We start from the raw sequence: 24,148 nt of genomic DNA on the forward strand, positions 1-24,148 counted from the left end.
GGTAATTTTAGTTGTAAGGTATTTATGGAGCAAAGGGATTTTCCATTCTTATTTTGAGATGCCTTGAATCATAAATAGGTATAAAAATTGTAAAATAATTTTACTGTAATTTCTTTATTTTACAAGTGAAGACCCTGAGACCTAAAAAAGATGAAATGTTCTATGACTCCTGATTCTCAACTTATCTCCTTTATTGTGTAAAAAAAAAAAACAAAGAAATTAGGTATATAAGAAATTATATTGCTTTAATTTTCTGTGATTCTCTCAGAAGAAACAAAATAATTGTGCATTTTTTCTTTGGACAAAAACATTGTCCAGGGAACTATTTCATATCAAAGATTAATTAAAAATCATTAAATCCAGTAAAGGAGCACTGATTTGTCATTGGTAAAAGTGGATGTTAACAACAGGTGGACCAATCACCACCATGTAGCTGAGGGCAAGTTACCTCACTTGTCAGTTGAGTGGATTTGTCTGGTGAAGTTTAGGTGCTAGGTGATTTTTAACTCTCTATAATTTTATTATTACATCTTGAAAAATAGTGGATATTGCTCATACTGGTAGGAAGAATGAAACAGCTTTGTCGTGAACAATTTGTGAGTAATTACAAAGAGTTATTTTGAAACTAAGATCAAGATAAAGAACTAGTATTAAAAAACAACCAAATAAAAATAGAAACCAATATTCAAATATCAGATGGTATCCTTGTATTGCTGATTGCTTATACTATTGCATAATTATGTTTAGAATAAATAACAGCAATAAATAGTGAATTTATAATTTAATTCACTATTTCCACTGCACGAATTGTTATTACTTCTAGTTGGTTATAATGATTTTTTTTAAAAACCTGTTTTAAAAAAACCTTAAAACAAAAATATTTTCTACTGGAATTATTTCATGAAATCAATGATAAACTTCTTTAGAAAATGAAGTTTGGCTATATTGTGAATATCTACCATTATAGGAGTTTACTCCTTTTACTATATGTGTCAAACAATGGTACATTTCATCAATATTTAAAACCATGAGATGTTGTCATGGGATAATGAACAGGGATATTCAATTTTATTGGAATTACATAATAATCAGAAAATCCTGACTCACACCAAGTAACTAAATAGTTTGTCTCAGTTATATGTAGGAACAATAAAATTTAACTTCCTGTCTGGAAGAATAGATCTAATGAACAAAACATGTTTTAAAACAAAAGGATTGTTTTTAAGCATTGATATATACAAAATACTTTTTGACTGAATTGTGAGTTATAATCTAAAGAACTAATGAAGTCAGTGTTAGGGTGTTTGAAAGGTATTTTTCAGGTTTAAGTATTCTCTAGTTCATTTTGAAAGTACTGGATAGATGGTGTCCTTAAGATCCCAGAAAAATGGTGAAGAAACCTACATAAAACATGTAGAAGAAAAGTTGGTGAAAATACATCTTCATGAACATCTAGATGTGAATGGCTGGAGGTAAACTAGCAGAAGCTGAACAAGTATTATCAATATTGTGAAGAGAGAAACAGAAAGAATGAATAGGGCATCTGTGAGGCCTAAAAATAACAGAACCCAAATGGCTAATATATTCTCCCTGCAAAGATCAGGGGGCAGTTTGAATATAGTAGCTAAAACTAAGGCTATTAGTTTCTTTGGAAAGAGGTTTGTGGTAAGATCTGAAGTAGCAGAAGCATTCTATGCCCTTCCCATGAAGTCTTAAAATCAACAAGCCAAGATTGCCTTCTCAAATAAAGCCAAACACTAAGGAGAGAATTTATTTGGATCTACATTGAACAGGACAAGACAAAGGAAAAGAAGGCCCAGATAGAAGTGGGGAAGGAACCAGTACCTGGATATCTCTGCACACATTAAACTCTATTTTTGATGATTTCATAAAAGCAAGAGAGGCTGGGTCTGTGATTTGAAGCTGGAAAACCCTCCTGATCCAACCCTACTTCTTAAAGTTAAGGAAAATTTAAATTACATAAAAATTGGAAAAAGAAAAATATTACATTTGGAAATGCTATTGCATTTGAATCTCATACAAAAATACTACAAGGAAAAAAATGCATACCAAACAAATGACACTATAAACCACTACTTCAAAATGTGCTAAAATAGACTAAGAAAATAATAGAAGACATGAAAAGACAACACAAATTACAATTAGGAAAACGCAGAAGTGAAATTTAGAAATCAAGAAATAATTAGAATAAAAGAAAAACATGTCAGAAATTAATATTAAACTGAAAAAAGCATAAATGGAAACTAAAACAACAGATTGTTCCTCAAGATAAATGAAAGTTGAAGAGAAAGAATATTAAAAAAAAGTATGAAAAAGAAATGACACATCTCAGGATTTGAAAGAAAATTTTAAATATTTAAGACATGCAAAGAAGATCCAACATACATATGATAGAAACTCCCAATGGAAAAAAATCAAAGGACACAAATAATATTAATAATAAAAATTTAAGAAATTGAGAAGTTACTAGAATGAGCAAAACACTAAAACTTAGTTTCGTAAAATACAATAAACCTTAAAAATACTCTTTAATATCCACACAAAAAACACAAATAATTTATAAGGGAAAGATCATCATGTCATCAGACCTTTTGAATAGCAACCCTTTAATGTGAGATGACAGTGCTTACTCAAGGAAACATATTCAAGGAAATAAAATGAGAATGAAATATATTACATTTTGACAAACTGACTTTCAAAATAAAAGTGGAATTAAAGTTATTAAAATGCAAAATCCCAGAGAATTTTAATCTTAATGAGACTTCCCTAAGGAATCTGCTACAGAATCAGCTTTAGATTACCAAAATAATTGAGAAGAAACACATAAAAAACTATGAGTCATTATAGTTGGAACTAAGAATAAATAAATTGTGGTTGTAAGAAAGAAATTACAGTGTATCATAGGAGTGTGCTTTGACAAAAAATATACTTCAATAATTAAAACATAAGAGGGCAATAGGAAAAGCATACCAAAATTTGTAATGTCAGTTATTGCCTGGAGGCAAAATAATATTACTTAAAATTATATACTATAGGTGAGGTTGGAATCAGAGAAAAATAGCTTATTAGCTATTTTCAATCTTAATAAAGCACCAATAGAAAATAATTTTCAAAATGATAACAGAAAATGATATATTAAAGTCAACAAAGGAACAAAAATGTAAACCTCCCTAAACAATCATAAAAATATGCTCTCCTCTGTCTAAAGGGTGATATAGTATGGATATTTTCTCTTTCTGAAAAATAATGAAAGATTAACATTAAAATAATTAGTTAATTAGTTAACCTATCAGAGAGGTAGGGAATAGAGTCGAGAGAACAAGAGTAGAGTTTATTCTTCTTTAAATGTGACTTATTTCATGATTTCTCTTGAAAGTATAAATATTTTATATAAAAATTAAACAATATCAAATATTTTAAAATTTCTAAAATTTTTCTTCATTAAATGAATAAAACCAAGATATGTCATAGGAGGCATAGAAAGGGATTTGTCTAAGTCATTTAGAACATGTTCATTTGAAAATACTATGTATTTCACAGAACTATTTTTACAAGAACTGCAAAATAAAAATTTATACAATTTTTAGTAATCATATTATCAGTGGTAGTTGTCAGTAGTATAATTTTGTTTCACTGTGTGTAATGTGGGTTAAAATTAATGAGTAATTATGTGTTAATTCTAGCCTCTCAAGTGTCCTTGACAACTGGAATTGTTCAGCATTGAAGAGTAGATAAAAAAGAAAGAAGTTATGTAGAAATCTTGTAATCCTTTCACTTTGAAATATCTGTATATTCATTACTTATTCAATGATTGGATCTCCATCCTAAATTCATTCCTGAGTTCTTGAATATTTTTCTGTACCTCCATGAGCATGTTTATGATTTTTATTTTGAAATCTCTTTCAGGAAGATGTATTAATTCAGTCTCACTTGGTCCTTTCTCTGGTGTTGAGCTTTTTCTTTGAACCCCAGTTCCTCTGATGTCTCATATTTGCATGTGGTGACCTCTAGGGCCCAGAATCTCTATTCTCTGGAGCTGTTCAGCCCCTGGAGCAATGTCGGGGGTCACAGGGGAGTGGTGCTGGTGCCTGGGGAGAGGAAAGAGGTATTTCCTGTTTCCCAGATGTTATTCCTGTCTCCACTGCCAGAACCAGTGGGCTGAATACACAGGTGTAAGCCTCTATGCTTTGTGTTTGTAACTGCTGTAGGCGGGGCTTCCCTCTGGCTGGCCTGACGCCTGGTTAGGGGCTGCCAGTTTGCAAGCCAGGTGCAGGCCAACTGGGAGGAAGACACAGAAGGCTGTGTATCACAGTGGGGGGGCCTTGGAGCTGCACAGCCAGCCAGGGGAGGAAAGCCTGAAGATTGTTTTAAGCTCCCAACCTGCTAGGCAGAGTGTACCTGGACAATCTTGTCCACCTGTCCTCTCTCCTGAGCAGTAAGCTCTGTGCAGTCCTTGCCGCTTTAGCAGCCCTCTCACTGTTAGGAAGTCTCTTAGACTGCCTGCCCAGATCAGCGGGATATGAATCCCTGTTTTTCACAAGCAGCTGGAATCTCTGTCTCTCCAAGTATTCTGCCTGTCTTAGCTTTCCAACCCCACTAATCACCAGAGCACCATGCAATGTAGGTTCGTGCTCCCTGAGCAGATCTCCAATGCCAGGTGTTCAGCAAGGCCTCCACTCCCTCCCTGCTCTGTCTCTCTTCCTCCCACTGGTGAGCTGGGGCTGGGGAAGGGCTTGGGTTCCGCCGGGTCACAGCTTTGGTACATTACCCTGTTCTGTGAGGTCTGCTCTTTTCTCCAGTTGTATGCTGCCTTCTTTCCTGTTGCTCTTTCAGGATTAGTTCTATTAATTATGTTTTTGTATTATATGTGGTTTTAGGAGGAGGTCTCTGTCTCACCTCTCACACTGCCATCTTTAATCTAATAAATTTCCTCATTACTTATTATGTCACAAAAATATTTCTTGATCTGTCCAGAGAAGAGAACTAGAAATGACAAATAACTGAGAAACAATAGGTACACTTAATTCCCATATTGTGGTTGCATTGCAAGGAACCAGGGCATTTGGAGAAATTTCTGATTTCAGATTTGGGGCAATAAGTGTGTAAGTCTTGAACAACGTTGCAGATTCAACAGCAAGGAAGTTATCAATGAGCACTAGAGTTGGGTCAAAAGAATTCAAAGTACAAATTTGAAGAGACTCTCATGGCCAAAATTGAGACAATGTGCAATAACTACAAGAGAGTCAGAACTTCAAGTACATTTAATCATGTTTTCAAAATCATTCCAAACAATTGATTAGCATTAGAGAATGATGATGAATCAGCTCTTATTTTTAAGACTGTTAAATACAGGAAAAGACTCATGCATTTATCTTTCCCTTTCAACATGAACTATACTATGAGGTAAACAAATAAAGAGGGTTAAGTATCTCTTTAAAAAGTATTCCAGCTAATTGGATTTAAAAAAATAATATAAATGGAACATTTCAGTTTTGCAAAGTATATGCCATTGCATATATATATATATATATGTCAATGTATATGTACTTAAATGGTTTTGCAATCTTTTAAGTGCCTAATGGATCTAGGTCTTGAGGCTCAACTGCTACTAATATCACTAACTGAGGGGCAGCTAGCCATTTACATTGATAAAAGAGCTCAACATTCTCTCTGAGGTAATGATGCCAGAAACCAAACTATAAACAAAGAAACCTTAAATTTGATCAAGATTCTAAGTCCAGTTATCCAGTTATAGGATGTGCAGAGCGCAGAGGGCCATGTTAAAAACCATAAGGATGCAGTCTACAAAGTCTAAACCAGGGCAGTTCTATTGGAACACATTTCTTTCTTTTTTTTTTTTTTTTTTTTGAGAGGGCATCTCTCATATTTATTGATCAAATGGTTGTTAACAACAATAAAATTCAGTATAGGGGGGTCAACGCTCAATGTACAATCATTAATCCATCTCAAGCCTAATTCTCGTCAGTCTCCAATCTTCTGAAGCATAACGAACAAGTTCTTACATGGTGAACGAATTCTTACATAGTGAATAAATTCTTACATGGTGAACAGTACAAGGGCATTCATCACAGAAACTTTCGGTTTTGATCATGCATTATGACCTATAAACAATCAGGTCAAATATGAATATTCGTTTGATTTTTGTACTTGATTTATATGTTGATCCCACATTTCTCCTATTATTATTATTATTTTTCTTTTTAATAAAATGCTGAAGTGGTAGGTAGATGCAAGATAAAGGTAGAAAACATAGTTTAGTGCTGTAAGAAGGCAAATGTAGATGATCAGATGATCAGGTGTGTGCCTATGGACTAAGTATTAATCCAGGCTAGACAAGGGCAGCAAGACATCCACGGATGCAGAAGATTTCTCTCAAAGCAGGGGTGGTGAGGTTCTGAGCCTCACCTCTGTTGATCCCCAAATTCTCACCTGATGGCCCCCCTGCGACTGTGCCTGTCTTAGGTCGTGGAACACATTTCTTGATCAAACAAATTCCAAGGAAAGAGAGAGAGAATGTAGGAAATAAAAGACACTTAAAAATATCAAACAATTGTACTATGTGGACATTATTTAGACCCTGGTTTAAAAACAAAATATGAATATAAAGTAAAAGGTCTTTGAAATTTAGGTCAAATAAAATTTAAACTGTCTGCCTATTTGATGATACTGAGAAACTATTGTAAAATTTTTCTATATCATGATAGTGTGGCTAGGTTAAAAGAAGAGCCCTCCTATTTTGTAGATATGTGGCAATTTTTACAGATGAACTTATATGATGCTTGATATTTGCTTTAAAAAATAGGGGCAATGGAAAGTGGGTGGGAATTAAAATGAAAGAAGTTTGGCCATGAATTGGTAGTATCTGGTTGGTGGTACAGGAGGGTTCATTTTACCATTCTATGTGGTTTGTATATGTTTGAAGTATTCCACAATTTTTAGTAAAATAATAGTAATATATATGCTGATTTTGAGGACAGCACAGTGCATAAATGATATACATGAAAAATAGCCTCCCTCCTAAATCTCCTTGGATCTTCCTGGGGATATTTTTATTCTTCTTTTTCCAGGAAAATGCTTTTGTTTTGCCATGTTTGTTTAGAGGTTCTCAGCCTCTTCTCATCAATCTTAGCATCTCATTTATTGCTTATTATTTTATCTGTCATTCATAGAGCTTGTCGGCCTTTCACTGTGTTTATTATTATAGAACAAACCCTATCCCTGGGACCATCTGGAGTTCTGCTCTTTAATAACATTTCTTTCAACACTTAACCAGCCCCGAAGTGGTTGGGAGCATGCCCCCAGGCTAAAATGGACATCTATTTCATGGCCAAGCTCTGTCAAATTTATGTATTGTACACTGTGAGCTCAATTTGTTATGGGCCTTTGGTTAGATCAGTGTGCTTTAATTGGCACTAGACATGCACTGGGTTTAAATATACCCTTGACATCCCTAATTGCAATACTACGTAATGCCCTGTTTTGGTAAACACCTGCTTTAGGGCAGACATCCCATCCAAACTTCAATGTCATCTGCCAGCTGTTTCTAATAGACAACACCAGTCACTAGGCTATAAATGACAGTCATTTTAAGTCCACTCTAATCATGGAAACTCTGAGGATTTAAAAGGAAAATTTGACTTATTTAGCAATAATCTGAAATCATGAAGTAGTCTATAGTGAATATGACTCAGTTTTTTTCTGCCAAGTGGACTGGTGAGCAACAAAATAATAAACTTCTAGACAATGGGGAGGATAGTGCCATACTAAGTTTTAAACAAACCTAGTGGCATTTTTTTCTTAGGTTTTAAAAACAATTTGATTCTTTAACAGCAAGATTTTATTCAGTTTTGCTGTATTAGAAATATTTTATTTAATTTTTGCCAGTATGACTCTACTGCAGGATCCAAAAAAATTGGAAAATTAGATTTCCAGTTATATCAAACCATGAACTTAATCATTGTCCTCTAACTTGAGATGCACATTTCCTTGAAATTGATCTTTTTAATAATTTTACCACATGTTCTTTCTTCCTGATGACCTTGGCAATTTTGATCATAGCAAGGTCATCCAAATGTTTACATGGAGTTGCTAAGTTGAAGGAAGCAACATTATATTGTATCCCTAGAGGTACATAGAATACAATGAGACTAGTGCTCCTTGGAGTTGTCCAAAGTGGTGGCATTGTTATTTAGAATGTATAGAAGCAATAGCTCCTGAAGTATCCCGAATCTTTGTGTTCCTCCAAAATTCATATGTGGAAGCCCTAACCCCCAATGTGATGGTATTTGGAGGTGGGCCCACTGCAAGGTGATTAGGTCATGAGGGTAGAGCCCTCAGAAATAAGATTAGTGCCCTTTCAAGGGGATGAAGAGATCAAAATTCTTCCCTTCACCACATGAGGATAAGGATGAGGATGCAGTGAGAAGACAGCAATCTATGAACCAGTAAGCAGGTCCTCACCAGACAACAGACCTACCAGCACAGAGATCTTGGACATTCAGAGCTATGAAACACAAATTTCTGTTGTTTAGAAGCCCCCTAGTCTATGGTATTCTATTAGAGCAGGTTGAATGAACTAAGACAGCTGCCCTGAAATGGATTAAGTTGCTATTCCAAGTTTCCACAAAGTCTCTAGGAAATTTTCTAAAACACACCACCTTCTCCAATGGTGAATCATTTTTGAACTTTACAGCACATTTTCCCTTAGATTGAAAACATAGATTTTTTAAACAAACTTAGAGGTAAAATGTTTTTGTAACCAAATAAGAGACTGTGATATTTAAACTATAAATATTCCTATTTAAAAGTAATTGTTGATTCGTTTCCAAGGCTGTGAGGAGAATAAAGTAGAATTTAAATGGCAGACTAGAGCAAAGAGGTCAAATGTTGCCACAGGCAAATGGAACGTGAAGTTCAGAAGCTTCCATGCTACACCGGACTCCAAAGCTGTTATTTTTAGGAGGGTTTTAAATTTGGCAATCAAAATTCTCCCATCCTTAAATGAAAAACGGTGAATTTAATGTAATGCTCTTAAAAATAAATATACTCAAGTGGGTGTTTTAGCTTCTTTAGAGCTGGATTATCTGATTACCAACTTCAGGAAGAACAAAAAAATGCATCTGGGAAATGTTTTTCAAAGTGAGGACTTGGCTCTCCTCACACGTATTTCCTTTAGCTTCATTGCAGAAAGCTATAGCTACTTCAGATATTTCCAGAAAACTCCATTATTGGCCAATGAATGTTCCCATTTCCCATATATGTTCACATGTTTGTGTATCTTCTGTTGGTTGAATCTCAGCTTCATGGTTTTCTGTAGTTGGTTAAACCTAAAACAGAAGTACCCTCAGCACATAATGTCTAATATGATGAACCTGACAGATCTGTCACATAAATCTCTGAAGGGAGGAGACACACTCTTTTCTTTTTCTTTTCTTTTTTTTTTTTTTTTTTAGTATCTTCCTTATCTTAATGATACTGCTTGCTGATCAAGCTTGGGGGAAAATTTTGGTCTACCTATGTGTAACTACAGGGGTAAAATATGTTCCCAGCCCAGGGCTAATAAACCTTAGAAACTGAAATCAGTTAAAGGGAGAAATAAAGTGGGAGGAGCCCATTTATTACTTACTCTTGCCCATGTCTCTTGTGACCCAGCTGCTAAAGGACCCCACCAAACCTTTCTGTACAGGTGCATGCTGGCCCTGTACAGGCCACCTATTGATATGTAGATGGCTACTTCTCTCCAACCCTAGGAAACACCTACTGATACAGAGATGCACTGAGGCCTGGCAAGAGATTATGGATCTGTTGTAATGTTCCCACACTATGAATCTACTAAGTGGTGCCTGTGTATTAGTAGACACAAAATCTCAATAATCCTTAATACATCAGCTATGCTACTTAAGTAGCTGTTTATCCACATTTTCTGTAAACTTTGGTCTGTAAACCAGGAGTAAAACCAAGTATTAGGCTCTAAAGTGCTGTGAAAGAGTAAAAAATGCTAATAATTGTCCTTAGGATTAGTGAAACTCTCCTTCTCCTGAATAATTCAGAATCAGTGCCTCTGAGCTTAATACCCTAAAAAAAAAACTTTCTTGCCTCTCCTTGTACTTTCAGGGTCAAATACAATACAAACTTCTTAACATGAAATTAAAAGGCCTTTGACAATATGGTTCTAATATTTCTTATCCAGGTTTCTGATATTATGAGAGAATAGATTTCAGTCTGATAAGCAAGAGAAATTTCAACAACATTATCCAAAGATGGAACTGGCGCCCATTGTAGGTGGTGGATTCACTTTCAGTGGACAGCCACTTGGCAGTGCGTTTTCAGATATGATGGGCATGTGAATGGAAAAATAGCATAGTAGTTAATACATGGTCAAGATTCAAATAATAATTGCTCTACTTACTGGATTCCTGCACTTAGACAAATTACTTCAGTGTATTTATCATCATACTAACTTCATAAAACTGTTGATGATCAAATCAAATGCTATATATAAATGGGATAATCATATAATTTATCATCCAAATTGAGTTACAGTGGAGAATGAAGTGGTGATTATTAATGATTATGTCAAGAAAACAGATGTTCTATCTTGAGCATTTACATATAAAACATTTAAAAAACTTCTTGGCACCAATAAATGATGAATAAATGTTTGCTCTTATTATGGTTGTGTTATTAGTTGTTGACATGAAGGAGATGACCCTTTTGGTTTCTTCCCAAACTTGGGTTTCTAAGATACGCAAATAAGTAGCTGTCATTCATGAGCCCTAGTTAATCCATTGCCAAGTGATCCAGCTCAGGAAAGAGCTGAGAGAGAGATGGTAAGTATGAAGAAATATGTTTATTTCCAGAATCAATGTATTTGGGTTTCAGTGCACCAAAGAAGCATAAAATGGAGATCACCTCTGTCAAGAAGGCCACTTTATCATGTTGGCAACTTTCTTTCTTCCTATCAATGTTGTATCATAAAAGACAAGTAAATTGTGTTCATGTTCTCTGTTATGACAAGCACTGACATGATTGATAGGAAGCAACCTTTATGTTGCATAAGAGAAAAGAAAATAATTGCACCCTACAACCAATCAAGAGTGGCAGACACAGAAGATCTCTCTGAGTCTCTGCATGGGCCCAGAAACATTTGTGTTCTTCTTTCTCCTCCAGCTAAGAAGGAAAAAGATGAAGTCACATTTTTACAAGGCAGTGGGGAGTGGTTGGGAGTATGCTAATGCTTTCTATGTTGCTGTTGTTAAAGGATAATTTTCATAAAAGATAAAGATAATACAATAACATTCAGACAGATATAAATTGAACGTGTTTTTTAAATTTAATTCATTAATGAAATGAGGCAACTGGCAATGTCAAATCAATTCGAAGGAGAATTAAAAGAACAAGCATATGTGTAGATCAGGACTCTGGAGATGAATTAAAAATGGAAGGCATATCTGGCTTCTTCCTCAGTGGGAGGGGAAAGTCGATGGACCTTCTGATAAGCAGAATTTACATGTCTATAGAAAGGAATTATTTTGCATTAGTATCAGTTACCTATAATTAACAGTGCTAGTTGTAAGATAGCACTTAGAGTCCGAGTCAGATAACTCAGAAGTGAGCTCTAGACTAACTAGGATTTGGCAAACTATAGCTGAGGACCAGCTGCCTGGTTTTAGAAATAAAGTTTTATTGGAACACAATCATATCCATTTGTTTATGTATTTCTTATCTTGCCAATGGCAGAGTTGAAAGATGCAACCTTGGGGCCTGCAAACCTAAAATATTTACTATTAGGCCCTTTAAGGAAAAGTTTTCTGGACTTTGCTGTAGACAATGCATAAGTTTCAACTGAAGCACAATTTTTTCCCTAAATTGTGTAGTAGTAAAAATAGAATTTGGGAAATAGAGAAATCTGGGTTCAAATCTTAACTCCATCACTTAATAAAAATATGATTTTAGGCAAGTTACATAAACTTGCCTTTTTAGGGGCCAAAACTACCTGTAAGCTAATAGCCTTAAGTTACTGGGTTTCTCATCAAAAGAGAGTTGGCCATTCATGCAGCGGGCAGTAGAATCTGGCCACTGTGTTATTCTTTGGGACAATGAAGAGTAGCCAAATGTATCAACCCACACAATGAATTGGGGATTAGGACATCAGAGACCCAGCCTGGTGAATTTGGAAAATTCTCAGATCTCTCTGGTTGTCAATTACTTTGTCTCTAAAGTGAAAGTGTTGAACTAGAGGCAGAGAACTGCTAGGGCCCTTCTAGGCTCTGAAATTCTGTGAAATGATGCCACAATAGCTTCTTTCTCCTATCATTTCACAGCTGAGAGAGTAAAAGAGAAAATATGACAGGAAATTGTGACCATATAGAGGCGAATTCTTTTTCTTTTGGCACGATGCCATTGCTTTCTTCTTATATTTTCTAACAGGTATTCCTTTTGGCAGAAGATGATGTCTGATATGATTTTTGTTATCCATCCACTTTGCTCCTTATAGGGTTAATAGAGTTCTAAACACAGTGGCACTTAATACCCAATGAAGATAGAAATAATTCTTCAATGATGATTATCATTAACTGTTCTTAATAGCATCCCTGGGAAGCAATGTCAGTATAATTGCCTTGGTTTTATTTTACAGGTGAAAAATCTGAAGCCCAAAAAGGGTGGAACCACATTTCTAAAGTCACACAGTTAGTAATTAGCAGAACTGGGAACAGAATTCACCTTCCCAAGTCCTGGGATTTTGTTCAAACAAAACTACGACGACATCCTGCCAAGGGACTGGTAGCCTTGGGGAAAGACATTCCCCTGAAGGGGACAGAGGCTCTGTATTGCCAGCTAAGATCATTGAGCAAAGTGGGCTCCTGAAAAGCAATTTAATTCTCATTCATTCATATATTTTCTCAGTCTTTATGATGATTCGTATATCAAAAGTGTCCTTGTGATTCTAGATACCTTCTTAACATGGCTTTGTAATTCTTGTGAGAAATGTCTAAATTTAAAGGCATGTTCTAACAATGAGGTTAATGAGTTAAAAGTACCAGTGATTAAGAAAGTAGGTGGCAGGGGAAACATGATTTATTTCATTCACTTATTGAATAAATATTTATTGATTGCCTGCTACCTGCCAGGTACGGTAGGCATTAGGAATACAGCCACAAGCCAACATTCCTCTCCTGATGGACTTTACGGTCTGATGGGAAACAGAAAATGAATAGGCAAATATATAATATAAAGTTACTATTAACAAATACAATAGAGAATCACAGAATAAGACCAGGAAAATAGAATAGTGTTTCTAGAGTTTACTATTTTTACATTCAGTCATCAGGAAAGGCCTTTCTAGAGAGGTGGCATTTGAGAAGAAGCCTAAATGAAGTTAAAAGGTGATGCCATGAAAGAGTGTCTGGAGGGTTTGGTGTGTTCCTCAATGTAGTACATGCTCAGTGTGTTCACGGGCCAGCAAGTAGGTCACTGGGGTGGGGCATGTAGGGATGGACACATGGGGAGAGTGTCAGAAAATCATGTTGCAGAGAAAGCTGAGCAGGTTCACAGACCATGGTAAGAACTTTACTTTTATTCTAAATTAGAAGAGAGAAGGGTTTGAGGCAGAGAAGGAATGTGAACTAATTTATATTTTAGTTTTCCACTCCTTTGAGGCCATAGTGAATGCAGAGAGCAGAGAGACTTCAGAGGGCATTGCAGTAGCTGAGGGGATAACTCTTGGGTGGTTATTGTGGAAGAAGTGGACAAAGTTTTGAGATGAGCTATATTTTGAGGACATAGTCAACTTATGTTCTAATGCATTGAACGTCAACTGTGAAAGAAAGATAAGGGTCAAAAATGATTGCAGGTTTCTTGGCTTAAGCACCTAAGTGACACAATACAGTTCACTGAGCTGGAGAAGATAGATGAGGAAAACTTGGGGACGGATGCAGGATTTCATTTTAGGACAAGAAAACCTGGGAATGTTTATTTGGAATCTTTGTGAAGCTATTCAGTAGGCAGTAGGATTTGAGAGTTTAGACTTCAGAGTAGTTGACACATTTTTGGACATGTTTTTGAAGTTGTCAATATGTAGATGGTATTTAAAGGCATAAAACCTGTTAAGATCACACCTAGAGACTGCACCCTGGGGCACTACAATATTTAGATGCTGGGGAGGACTGGTGGAAGGTCCATATAGTAAACTGAGAAGGAGGAAAAATCAGGTGAATATGGGATCCCAAGAGACAGGTGAAGAGTATTTCAAAAGAGCATACTTTCTTGTGTCAAATGCTGTTGAGAAACTGAATCCAAATAAAACTGTTAATTGGCTGTGGACTTTGGTAATGAGATCCTTAGTGATTTGACAAAAATGGTTTTAGAGGAGAGGTTGGAATAAAGAGTTTCCTGAGATCATTCAAGAGGGAACTGGAGGAGAGATTTTGGAAAAATAGCAAAAAAAAAGTGTTTGAGTTTTCCTAAAGAAAGAAAAAGAGAAATAGGGCAATAGCTGGATGGTGATACCAGATAAAGAAATAAGTTATTTTTTAATATTGGAGCTAATACATCATGTTTGAATGCTGATGGGAATAATGTATTAATGTAATAAAGATAGGCTTTCCAGGCAGGGGGGCGAGGGATTGATGGAGGTGAGAGTGAAAATTTATAGAACCAATGGATTAAAAATTCTTGTGGGTTTAAAAATTCAGTGGATTTGTTTACTGGAAGGAGTGAGTTGGAAATACAAGAGATAAGAAAGTGGGAAGCCCAAAGTTGAGGCCTTAATAGACAAGATCCAAGGGAGTTGAATGAGGCTGTTGTTTTCCTGCAGGTCACATTTGTTGATTTATTGATCCTAACAGGACAAATGTTGGCTCTCTTGTCAGTTTTCATCATGAACACTCAAAATATATATATCTAGAATAAAATGTAAGTATTATTACAAATATTCCTATTTAGAGCTTGTTGATGCTTTAAACATTAAAGCATTCTGCAATGGATTGGGGAAAGGAGAAGGAACGTCTCTGGAGTAAAAGCTGTGAGTAGGTTCCACAACCCAGGCGGATGGACTTCTCGGCTTATAGACAACACAGCCTTCTCACAGCAGGGACACTGGAGTATATGGAGGCAACGAGAGGCAAGTTGGTAAATTTGGCAGAAGCATGAATATAGGCAAACTATGTCCTGATTGTAATTTTCTCAGTGAAATGAGATGCCAGAGCTCCAGAGAAGGGAGAGCAAATAGAGAGAGAAAACGGGAGGATTGCTAGTGAGGTTTGCGGTCATAAATAAAAGTGAGGTCAGTCAGCACAGTTATGTGTAGAACAATATTAGGGGTTTCTGTTGAAATAAAACAATTTTTATTGAATTTCCACTTCATCTTTTCTTCTTTACTGCCAAACAACATAATATCTTCAGGCAATGAGAAAAGGATTTTATTTATGTGAAACTTGGATGATAAAATTAGGCAGCCCACATCTCCTCCTCTTTCTGGAAGGAAATAGACTCTGTACTTAAACTAATTTCTTTTTCAATTGAAGGGCTTTATTCAGATGTATTTCTTCTTTCAGAAATATGCATATTAACAGACTTTCATTTTATGTTTTGAGAATAAATAACTTTTTGTATTGTATAAGCCACAATATTCATTATGCAAAATGTAGAAGAGTCCGTTTAAAATGTAAGGAAATAAAAATCATCGGTGTTCCTATCAGGCCGTGATAATCACTGGTAATGTGTTAATATATTTCTTTTTTGGACTGCCTAGATAAACAGATTTATTTCTCTCCTAATGGGACCACACTTTAAAAAGTTTTATTATCTATGTTTTAAAATGTAATAATATGTATTCTAAATGTTTTTCAATGTCATTCTTCTGGAATATAATTTTTAGTGAGTTCTTCTGTTCGATATTCCCACTCACATTGTGCAGGTTCTTCATCAAACTGAAGAATTGATTCTAAAGTTAGAGGCAAAGTAAAAGACTACTGAAGAATATTTTGAAAAAAAAGGAATAACAACAAAAAAGTATATATCCTTTAACCTAGCAATGCATTTCTAGGGTATGTTTAATAGAAATATCAGTACTTCTGCAGAAGGACACTTGTATAGGGAAACTCACTGCTGAGTTGCTTCTAATACTTCAAATTTAGGAGTCACTCAAGCATTTTTCAGCAGGTGACCAGATATATGAAAGGTTTCTAAGATATATTGTCCAGCAGAAAAAATATCAAATTTAAGTGTAATTTGTTTAATGAAAATGAAATAAGGAAGAACAAAGCCTTCTATATTTAAAAGGCATATAAAAGAAAGTCCACAAAGCTATCCACCCCAATAATAGCAGTCATTTTCTTTGGGGCAAGAAGTCATTTTCTTTGGGGATTCCAGAAGGACAAATGGAGCAATTATGTGGGAAATCATTGCATATTTACTCTATATTTGTGATTGGTTTACATTTTTATTTTGAGAATGTGGTTATTCATTATTTATCAGTTATTAATTATGCATGTATTTTTTATAAACAGTATCTAACATATTTTATAAAGCACCAAAACAAAAGAATTAACAAAATAAATTTTTTGGAGCTTGCGATAGCTACCTTTACCAGGAGTATGTGTATTTATGATGGGGCAGTTGAAGTATCATTGAATAAGTGAGTTTTAAGTTAAGGTGCAAAGGATTAACACCTGTGAAAGGCAAAAATGTCAGAGAAGCAGGAAACAGTATGTGTGAAGGCTCAGAGATAAGAAACAGCATGGCACATTTGAGGAATAGAACTAAAGTATGGCTGAAGCATCAAGATCATGGAAAGACTAACATAAAATAAGGGTGGTGAGATTAACATAGTTCAGATTATAAATGGCCTTGTGCTTAATCCATGGTAAAGTTTGGAGATCTGATGAGAAAGCAGAAATGAAAGAGTTTTAAAGTTCAGAGTTAACTTTGTGAATGGAATAAGATAGAGGTGTAATTTCATTTTTTTTGAATATCCAGTTTTCCCACTAATAATTGAAGAGACTGTCCTCTCCCTATTCAGTATTTTTGGTACACTTGTCAAATATTAATTGACTGTGTGTGTGGGGTGGGGGAGGGTTATTTCTGGGCTCTGAATTTCATTCTTGACCTATATGTTGGTTTTATGCCAGTACCATAATGTTTTTCTTATTGATCATATTTACATTTTAAAATTTCTAGTGCTTGAGATTGGAAACTGGATTGGAGGAGAGCCTATTGTATGAATAAGGAAGGCCAGTCAGTCTAAGTGAGGCACGTTGGTGAAGTGGACAGGATGGTAGCAGTGGATATGGAAACAAGTGGGTTGATTCAAGGAATATTCATAGAGAGGAATCTACAGAAATTGCTGGTAAGTTGGGTATGAAAGAAAAGACAATAACAGTAATGCTTTATGCTTTAGTGAAGAGGCATATGTAAAACACATGGAAAGGCTAAAAGTAAAACAATGAAAAAATTCAGGCAAGTACTAATGGCATCTAAATATTTAAGTTCTCCAGAATGATAAGAGTCCTATTTATTTTTCTAGTTTTATTGAGCTATTATTGACATATAACATACATAAAGTTAAGGTGTTCAATGGGATGACTTGATACTTATGTATGTTGCAAAATGATTGTCACAAGAAGGTTAGATAGCAGCTCCACCTCTCATATTACTATGACTTCTTTTTGTGGTAATACCGTATAAAGTCTGTTCTCTTAACTACTTTCAAGTATATAATGCTTTGTTGTTGATTATAGTCACCATGCTGTACATTAGAGCCCCAGAGCTTCATCTTAGAGCTGGAAGTTCATTCCCTTTGACCAGCATCTGTTTGTTCACCCCACTCTACGTCCTCATGCAACCACCATGCTGCTCTCTTTTTTGGAGTTCAGTTTTTTTAGATTCCACGTATAAGAATCTTTGATACTTGTCTCTGTCATATTTCAGTTAGAATGAGAGCCTCAAGATTTATCCATGTTGTCACAAAAGGCAGGATTTCCATCTTTTTTATGGATGAAAATTACTCATGTGTGTGTGTGTGTGTGTGTGTGTGTGCATGCTACATTTTCTTATATTCATCCTTCAGTGGACATTTAGGTGTTTCCTTATCTTGACTATTGTGAATAATGCTGCAATGAGTATTTCATTTACTTTTACTTCATTTACTTTAATAATTTCAGAAGTGGAATTCCTGGATCATATGGTAGTCCTATTTTTAAATTTTTGAGGAAGCTCCATACTACTTTACTAAGGACTGCACCAATTTACATTCCCACCAACAGGGCACCAGGGTTCCCTTTTATCCACATCCTTGCCAGTCTTTTTGATAATATCCATTCTAACAAGTGTACAGTGTCCTAAGTTGTGCTTTTGATTTGATTCCCCTGATGATCAGTGATGTTGAGAATCTTTTCATGTACTTGTTGGCCATTTAGATGTCTTCAGAAAAAAATGTCTATTCAAGTCTTCTGACCATTTTTAAAAATAAGATTATATGTTTTTTAAATACTGATTGATTCTTATTGTTTTATAAATTATTACTGAGTTCCTTATGTATTTTGGATATTAACTCATTATCACATATGTGTTTTGCAAATATTCCCTCCATTCCGTAGGTAGGTTGCCTTTACATTTTGCGGATTGTTTCTTTTGCTGTGCAGAAGTTTTTGAATAGTTGTACCTGTCGATTATTGCTCATATCAAAAAAGCCTTGCAAAGACAATATCGATGAGCTTTTTCCCTATGTTTTAATTTAGTAGTTTTATAGTTTTTTGTCTTGTATTTAAGTCTTTAATACATTTGAGTTAACTTTGTGAATGGAATAAGATAGAGGTGCAATTTCATTTTTTTTTGAATATCCAGTTTTCCCACTATTAATTGAAGAGACTGTCCTCTCCCTATTCAGTGTTTTTGGTACACTTGTCAAATATTAGTTGACTGTGTGTGTTGGGGAGGGAGGGTTATTTCTGGGCTCTGAATTTCATTCTTGACCTATATGTTGGTTTTATGCCAGTACCATAATGTTTTGCTTATTATAGCTATGTAATGAAGTTTGAAAGCAGAAGTTATGATGCCTTCAGCTTTTCTTTCTTATGATTGCTTTGGCTGTTAGGCTTCTTTTGTGGTTCCCTATCAATTTTAGGATTGTTTGTCCTTTCTGTAAAAAATGCCATTGGAATTCTGATAGGACTTGTACTGATATTTTAATATTAGTTGTTCCAACCCATAAACACAGGATATCTTTCCATTTATTTGTGTCTTATTCAGTTTGTTTCATCAATATCTTGTTATTTTCATTGTACAGATCTTTTACCTCTTTGGTTAAATTTATTCTTCAGTGTTTTATTATTTTTTATGTTATAAATGGGACGATTTTATTTTTCAGACCTTTGTTAGTATGTAAGATCATATCATCTGAAAACAGACAATTTCACTTTTATTTTTCCAATTTGGATGTCTTTTGTTTTTCTATCCCACTAGACTGCTCTAGGTAGGATTTCCAGGTGTTGAATAAGGGTGGTAAAAATGGGCATCATTGTCTTTTTCCTCATATTAGAGGAAAAGCTTTCAACCTTTCACTATTGAGTGTGATGTTAGCTGTGGATTTGTTATATATGGGCTTTATGTGTTGAGATATATCCCTTCTATACTCAAGTTGTTGAGAGATTTTATCATGAAAGGATGTTGAATCTTTTCAAATGCCTTTTTCTGTACCTATTGAAATGGGCATATGATTTTTTTCTTCCAATCTATTAACATGGCTGAAATGGCCTCTCAGACCAATCTATTAACATGGCATATCACCTTTAATGATTTGCATATGTTGAGCCATCTTTGCATCCCAGGGATAAATGCCCTTTGACCATGGTGTGTGGAATTTGGCTTGCTAGTATTATATTGAGAATTTGTGCACCTATAATGCAAATGCATCTATAATGCTGGTCTCTTAAATGAGTTTGGAAATGTTCCCTCATTTTCAATTTTTTTTAAATTCCTCTTCTTCAACTTTAGTTTCAGAAGGATTGGTGTTCTTTTTTAAAGGTTTGGAAAATTCACCAGTGAAGCCATTATCTCCTGGACCTTTCTTTGTTGGGAGTTTTTTAATTACTGATGCAATCTCCTTATTGGTAATTGATCTGTTCAAAATTTCCATTTCTTAATTATTCAGTTTTGGTAGGTTGCATGTTTCTAGGAATTTATCCACTTCTTCTAGGTAATCCTATTTGTTGGCTTATAATTGTTTATAGTAGTTGCTTAGGATCCTTTGTTTTTATGTGATGTCAGTTTTAATATTTCTTCTTTCATTTCTGATTTTATTTGAGTATTCTCTCTTTTTTTCTTAGTCTAGGTAAAAGTTTGTCAATTTTGTTTACCCTTTCAAAAGCTAGTTTATTTCCATCGATCTTTTCTATTGCTTTTCTGGTCTGTTTCATTTATTTCTGCTATTTCTTATTTCCTTCCTTCTGCTAACTTTGGGCTTAATTCTTATACTAGTTCCTTGAAGTGTAAGGTTAGGTTATTTATTTGAGATCTTTCTTTTTTCTTAATGTAGGAGTTTATTGCTAATATACTTCCCTTGTAGAAGTTTTTTGTTGTTCTTTTTTTGCTGCTTCCCATAAGTTTTGCCATGTTTTGTTTCCATTTTCATTTGTCTCAAGATTTCTTTGATTTTCGTTTTGATTTATCCTTTAATTCATTGAGTGTTCAGCAACATGTTGTTTAAATGCCACCTATTTGTGAATTTTCTGGTTTTCCTCCTGCTATCGATTTCTAATTTAATACCGTTGTGTTCAGAAAAACATGTTTGGTAAGATTTCAGTCATCTTACATTTGCTAAAGTTAGGTTTTTGGTCTAATATATGTTCTATCCTGGAGGATGTTTCATATGCACTTGAGAAAAATGTATATTTTGATACTTTGGGATGGAATGTTCTGTATTTGTCTATTAGTCCCATTTGTTCTATGAAGTACTTCAGATCCAGTGTTTCCTTATTGATTTTCTGGCTGGATGATTTATGCACTGTTGAAAGTAGAATATTGAAGTCCCCTGCTATTGTTGTATTGTTGCACATTTTTCCCTCCAGACCTTTGAGTATTTGCTTAATGTAAGTGTTCTCATATTAAGTACATAGATATTTACAATTATTATATCTTCTTGATGAATTCACCCGTGTCATTATATAATGACCTGCTTTGTCTCTTGTTAGTTTTCAACTTCTATTCTGTCTGATATAAGTATAGCTACCTTTGCTCTCTGTTAGTTTCTCCTCGCGTGAAATATCAGTTTCCATCCCCTCACTCTCAGTCTTCATATGTCATTAAAGCTGAAATAAATCTCTTGTAGACAGCACATATCTGAGTCTTGTTTTTTAATCCATTCAGCCACTCTGTGACTTTTGATTGGAGAATTTTTTCAGATTACATTTAAAGTAATTATTGCTAGATAAAGTCTTACTAATGCCACCTCACTATTTTCTGGCTGGTTTGTACTTCCATTGTTCCTTTCTTCCTCTTTTACTGTCTTTCTCTGTGAATTGATGATTTTCCACAGTGATATACTTTGATTCCCTTTTTTTTGTCTTTTGTGTCTCTGTAAAAAGTTTTTATTTGATGGTTGTCAGGACTCTAACATAAAATATCTCATTGATACGAGTCTATTTTAAACGTATGACAATCTGCTAGAGTGAGGCAAAGCCTGGGTCTACAGTAGTCAGCCTAGTGCTGGGCCCAGCTAGGAGCCTGGGTTTGTAGGGGCTGATTTTGCACCTGCTACCATGGGAAGCACCCAGGGCTATGGGAGCTGACAGATGCCAAGATGGGGCAGGGGGCTGGGTTCATGGTGGCCCACCAGGAGTCTGGTGTCACAGCAGTTACCTGGGGCCACTGGAACTGTCAGGTGGCTAGATGAGCCAGGGTCTGGGGTGTGCAGGAATATCCCAGAAGGTACTTGCGGGTGCAGGAGTTGACCTAAGTCTGGGTCATCCATGGGAGGTCCATGGCCCTCACTTCACTCTCCTGCTCCTAAGGGAAGAATATCTATTCATGCTGGGCTGCTGGGGTTTGACACAGGAGAGATGAGCTAATGTGAATCTCTTTCCTACTCTCCTCAATGTGTGTTTCTTGTTTTGGCACTTCACTCGGCTATTATAATGTCTCACATGGAATCCTTAGCTCTAGTGGTGATAATTTTGCACACAGATAGTTCAAATTGATGAGTTTGGAAGAGAATGGGCACTAGAAATTCTTATACTGCCATTTTCCAAACATCACTTTCCCTAAAAAGCCCAATTCAAAAATGGGCAGAAGGCCTGAATACACATTGCAGACAGTCAGAAAGGAATAGAATGCTCGGAACAGGATCCCGGAATTCACCCGGTTGTGGGAACCAGCTACCTGAGAGAGTGTTAACGCCCTTCCTCCAGAAGGAAGGACTGGACCGAAAGAGTTTCCTATGGGTTCGGTAGCTCCCTGCACTTGAAATTAGGCTTTCCTCTTTCCCAAACCAGCACTGCCCTGGAAGAGGAACAATAATGTAATATTCTTATTAATGCAGACTTGGATCAGGTATGGACAGTAGGGAAAGCAAAAGTATGTCATGACCACTCCTTTTATATAAAATATTAATTGTATCAAGAGATGAAACCTTGATTTGACATGAAGCATCCTTCCCAATACCCCAGTGGTTGATTACTGTTAAATTAATGGTCATGGCAGGCAAAATTCTGATGGTAGGTTATGTGGCAGTTTTATTTTTTAGCATATCAACAATTTTTATTTTTACTTATGTTTTCATTAGAATGAAATTGGAGGTCAGAAGCTGCATATCCTAGCAGCAAGATACTTTTACTTTTGTTCAGACTTGAAATACAGAAAACAAAGACTCTAAGTGCAGAGAAGATATGTTTCTCTATTTCTGGAGATCGCAAAGGAAACAGTAACTTGGTTTAACTGGAGTAGGGATGATTTTGACTGGACATTACTGGTCTTAGACATGAAATATTGAAATAGACTATTGAAAGAGATGGGGATAGCTCCATCTTCAGTAATCTCTTAGAAGGAAAAGGAGATAGCATGATATAATACCACTTCAACAACAAGAAAGATAATTCTATGAAACAACAAGGCAAGAAAAGGAGGAAAGTATTTTCCCTTAAGTTTGAGTTAAATTGACTTGTTTCAGGTCTTTCTAGAAGAGGGTTGTCCCCCAGTTGTATACAATTCCAAGCCTGTCTTCCTGTTCCAAATGAATGGACAAAGAGATACTTCTTGTGGGCTCTGATCTATAATCTTTTCCATCATCAAAAGGAAAGCTCCAAACAGCAGCAATGTGATCTATTGTTAATTGCATCTCTGACTTGACCAACCCATCAATAATCTTTGAGGTTAGATTGAATGAGGAAGGGAAATCAAGTTTTTGTTCTACTCTATCTTGTACATTTTTATGAAAAGCTTCTATTTTGTCATTCATAAAATGGCTTAAAATAGCATGAGTGGTTTATTTGTTTTGAAACTTAAAACTCCGTAGAACTGACTCAGGAGTCTCACTGAGCATGGGGCTGATAGAAGCAGGGCTCCATGCTTTCTACTTCTGCTTTTCTTTTTTAAAAACAGCCCTACTGAGATATAGTTCACACACACACAAGTAACCCATTTAAAGCATACGATTCTGTGCTCTTCAGTATATTGCATATATGTGCAATCATTATCACAGTCAACTATAGAAATTTTATCACCTCAAAAAGAAACTCTGTGTTCTGTAGCTATCACCCTAATATCTCACTTGCCATGCCAACTCTGGGCAACTGATAATCTACTTTATGTCTCTAGAAAATTTCATTTGAAATAATTACATAGTATTTATTTTGTTGTGACTGACTTCTCTCACTTAAATGTTTTCACATGTTAACATGTATCCATACTTAATTACTTTTTATGGCTGAATGTTATTCCATTAGAAATATCTTAAAAAAACATGCAGTTATAGGCAAATTTTTATTTGAAATAAAAACATATCTTTATACTAAACTAAATATAAATAAATATGATTGTATACTAAAGCAAGTATTTTGAATACTAGTGATGTGAAGATCTCTAAGTCTGCTGCATACAAATCTGATATTCTTTG

General features: G+C 35.2%; 1 long non-coding RNA gene across 1 annotated transcript in view; it reads right to left on the minus strand.

Annotated features, from left to right (window-relative positions):
• Window positions 1-24,148, minus strand: part of LOC140846530 (uncharacterized) — a 135,767-nt gene that overhangs the window by 14,638 nt on the left and 96,981 nt on the right. The gene's annotated exons all lie outside the window — the stretch shown is intronic.

Source organism: Manis javanica, chromosome 15 (genome assembly GCF_040802235.1).
Source record: "Manis javanica isolate MJ-LG chromosome 15, MJ_LKY, whole genome shotgun sequence".
Classification (NCBI taxonomy): domain Eukaryota; kingdom Metazoa; phylum Chordata; class Mammalia; order Pholidota; family Manidae; genus Manis; species Manis javanica.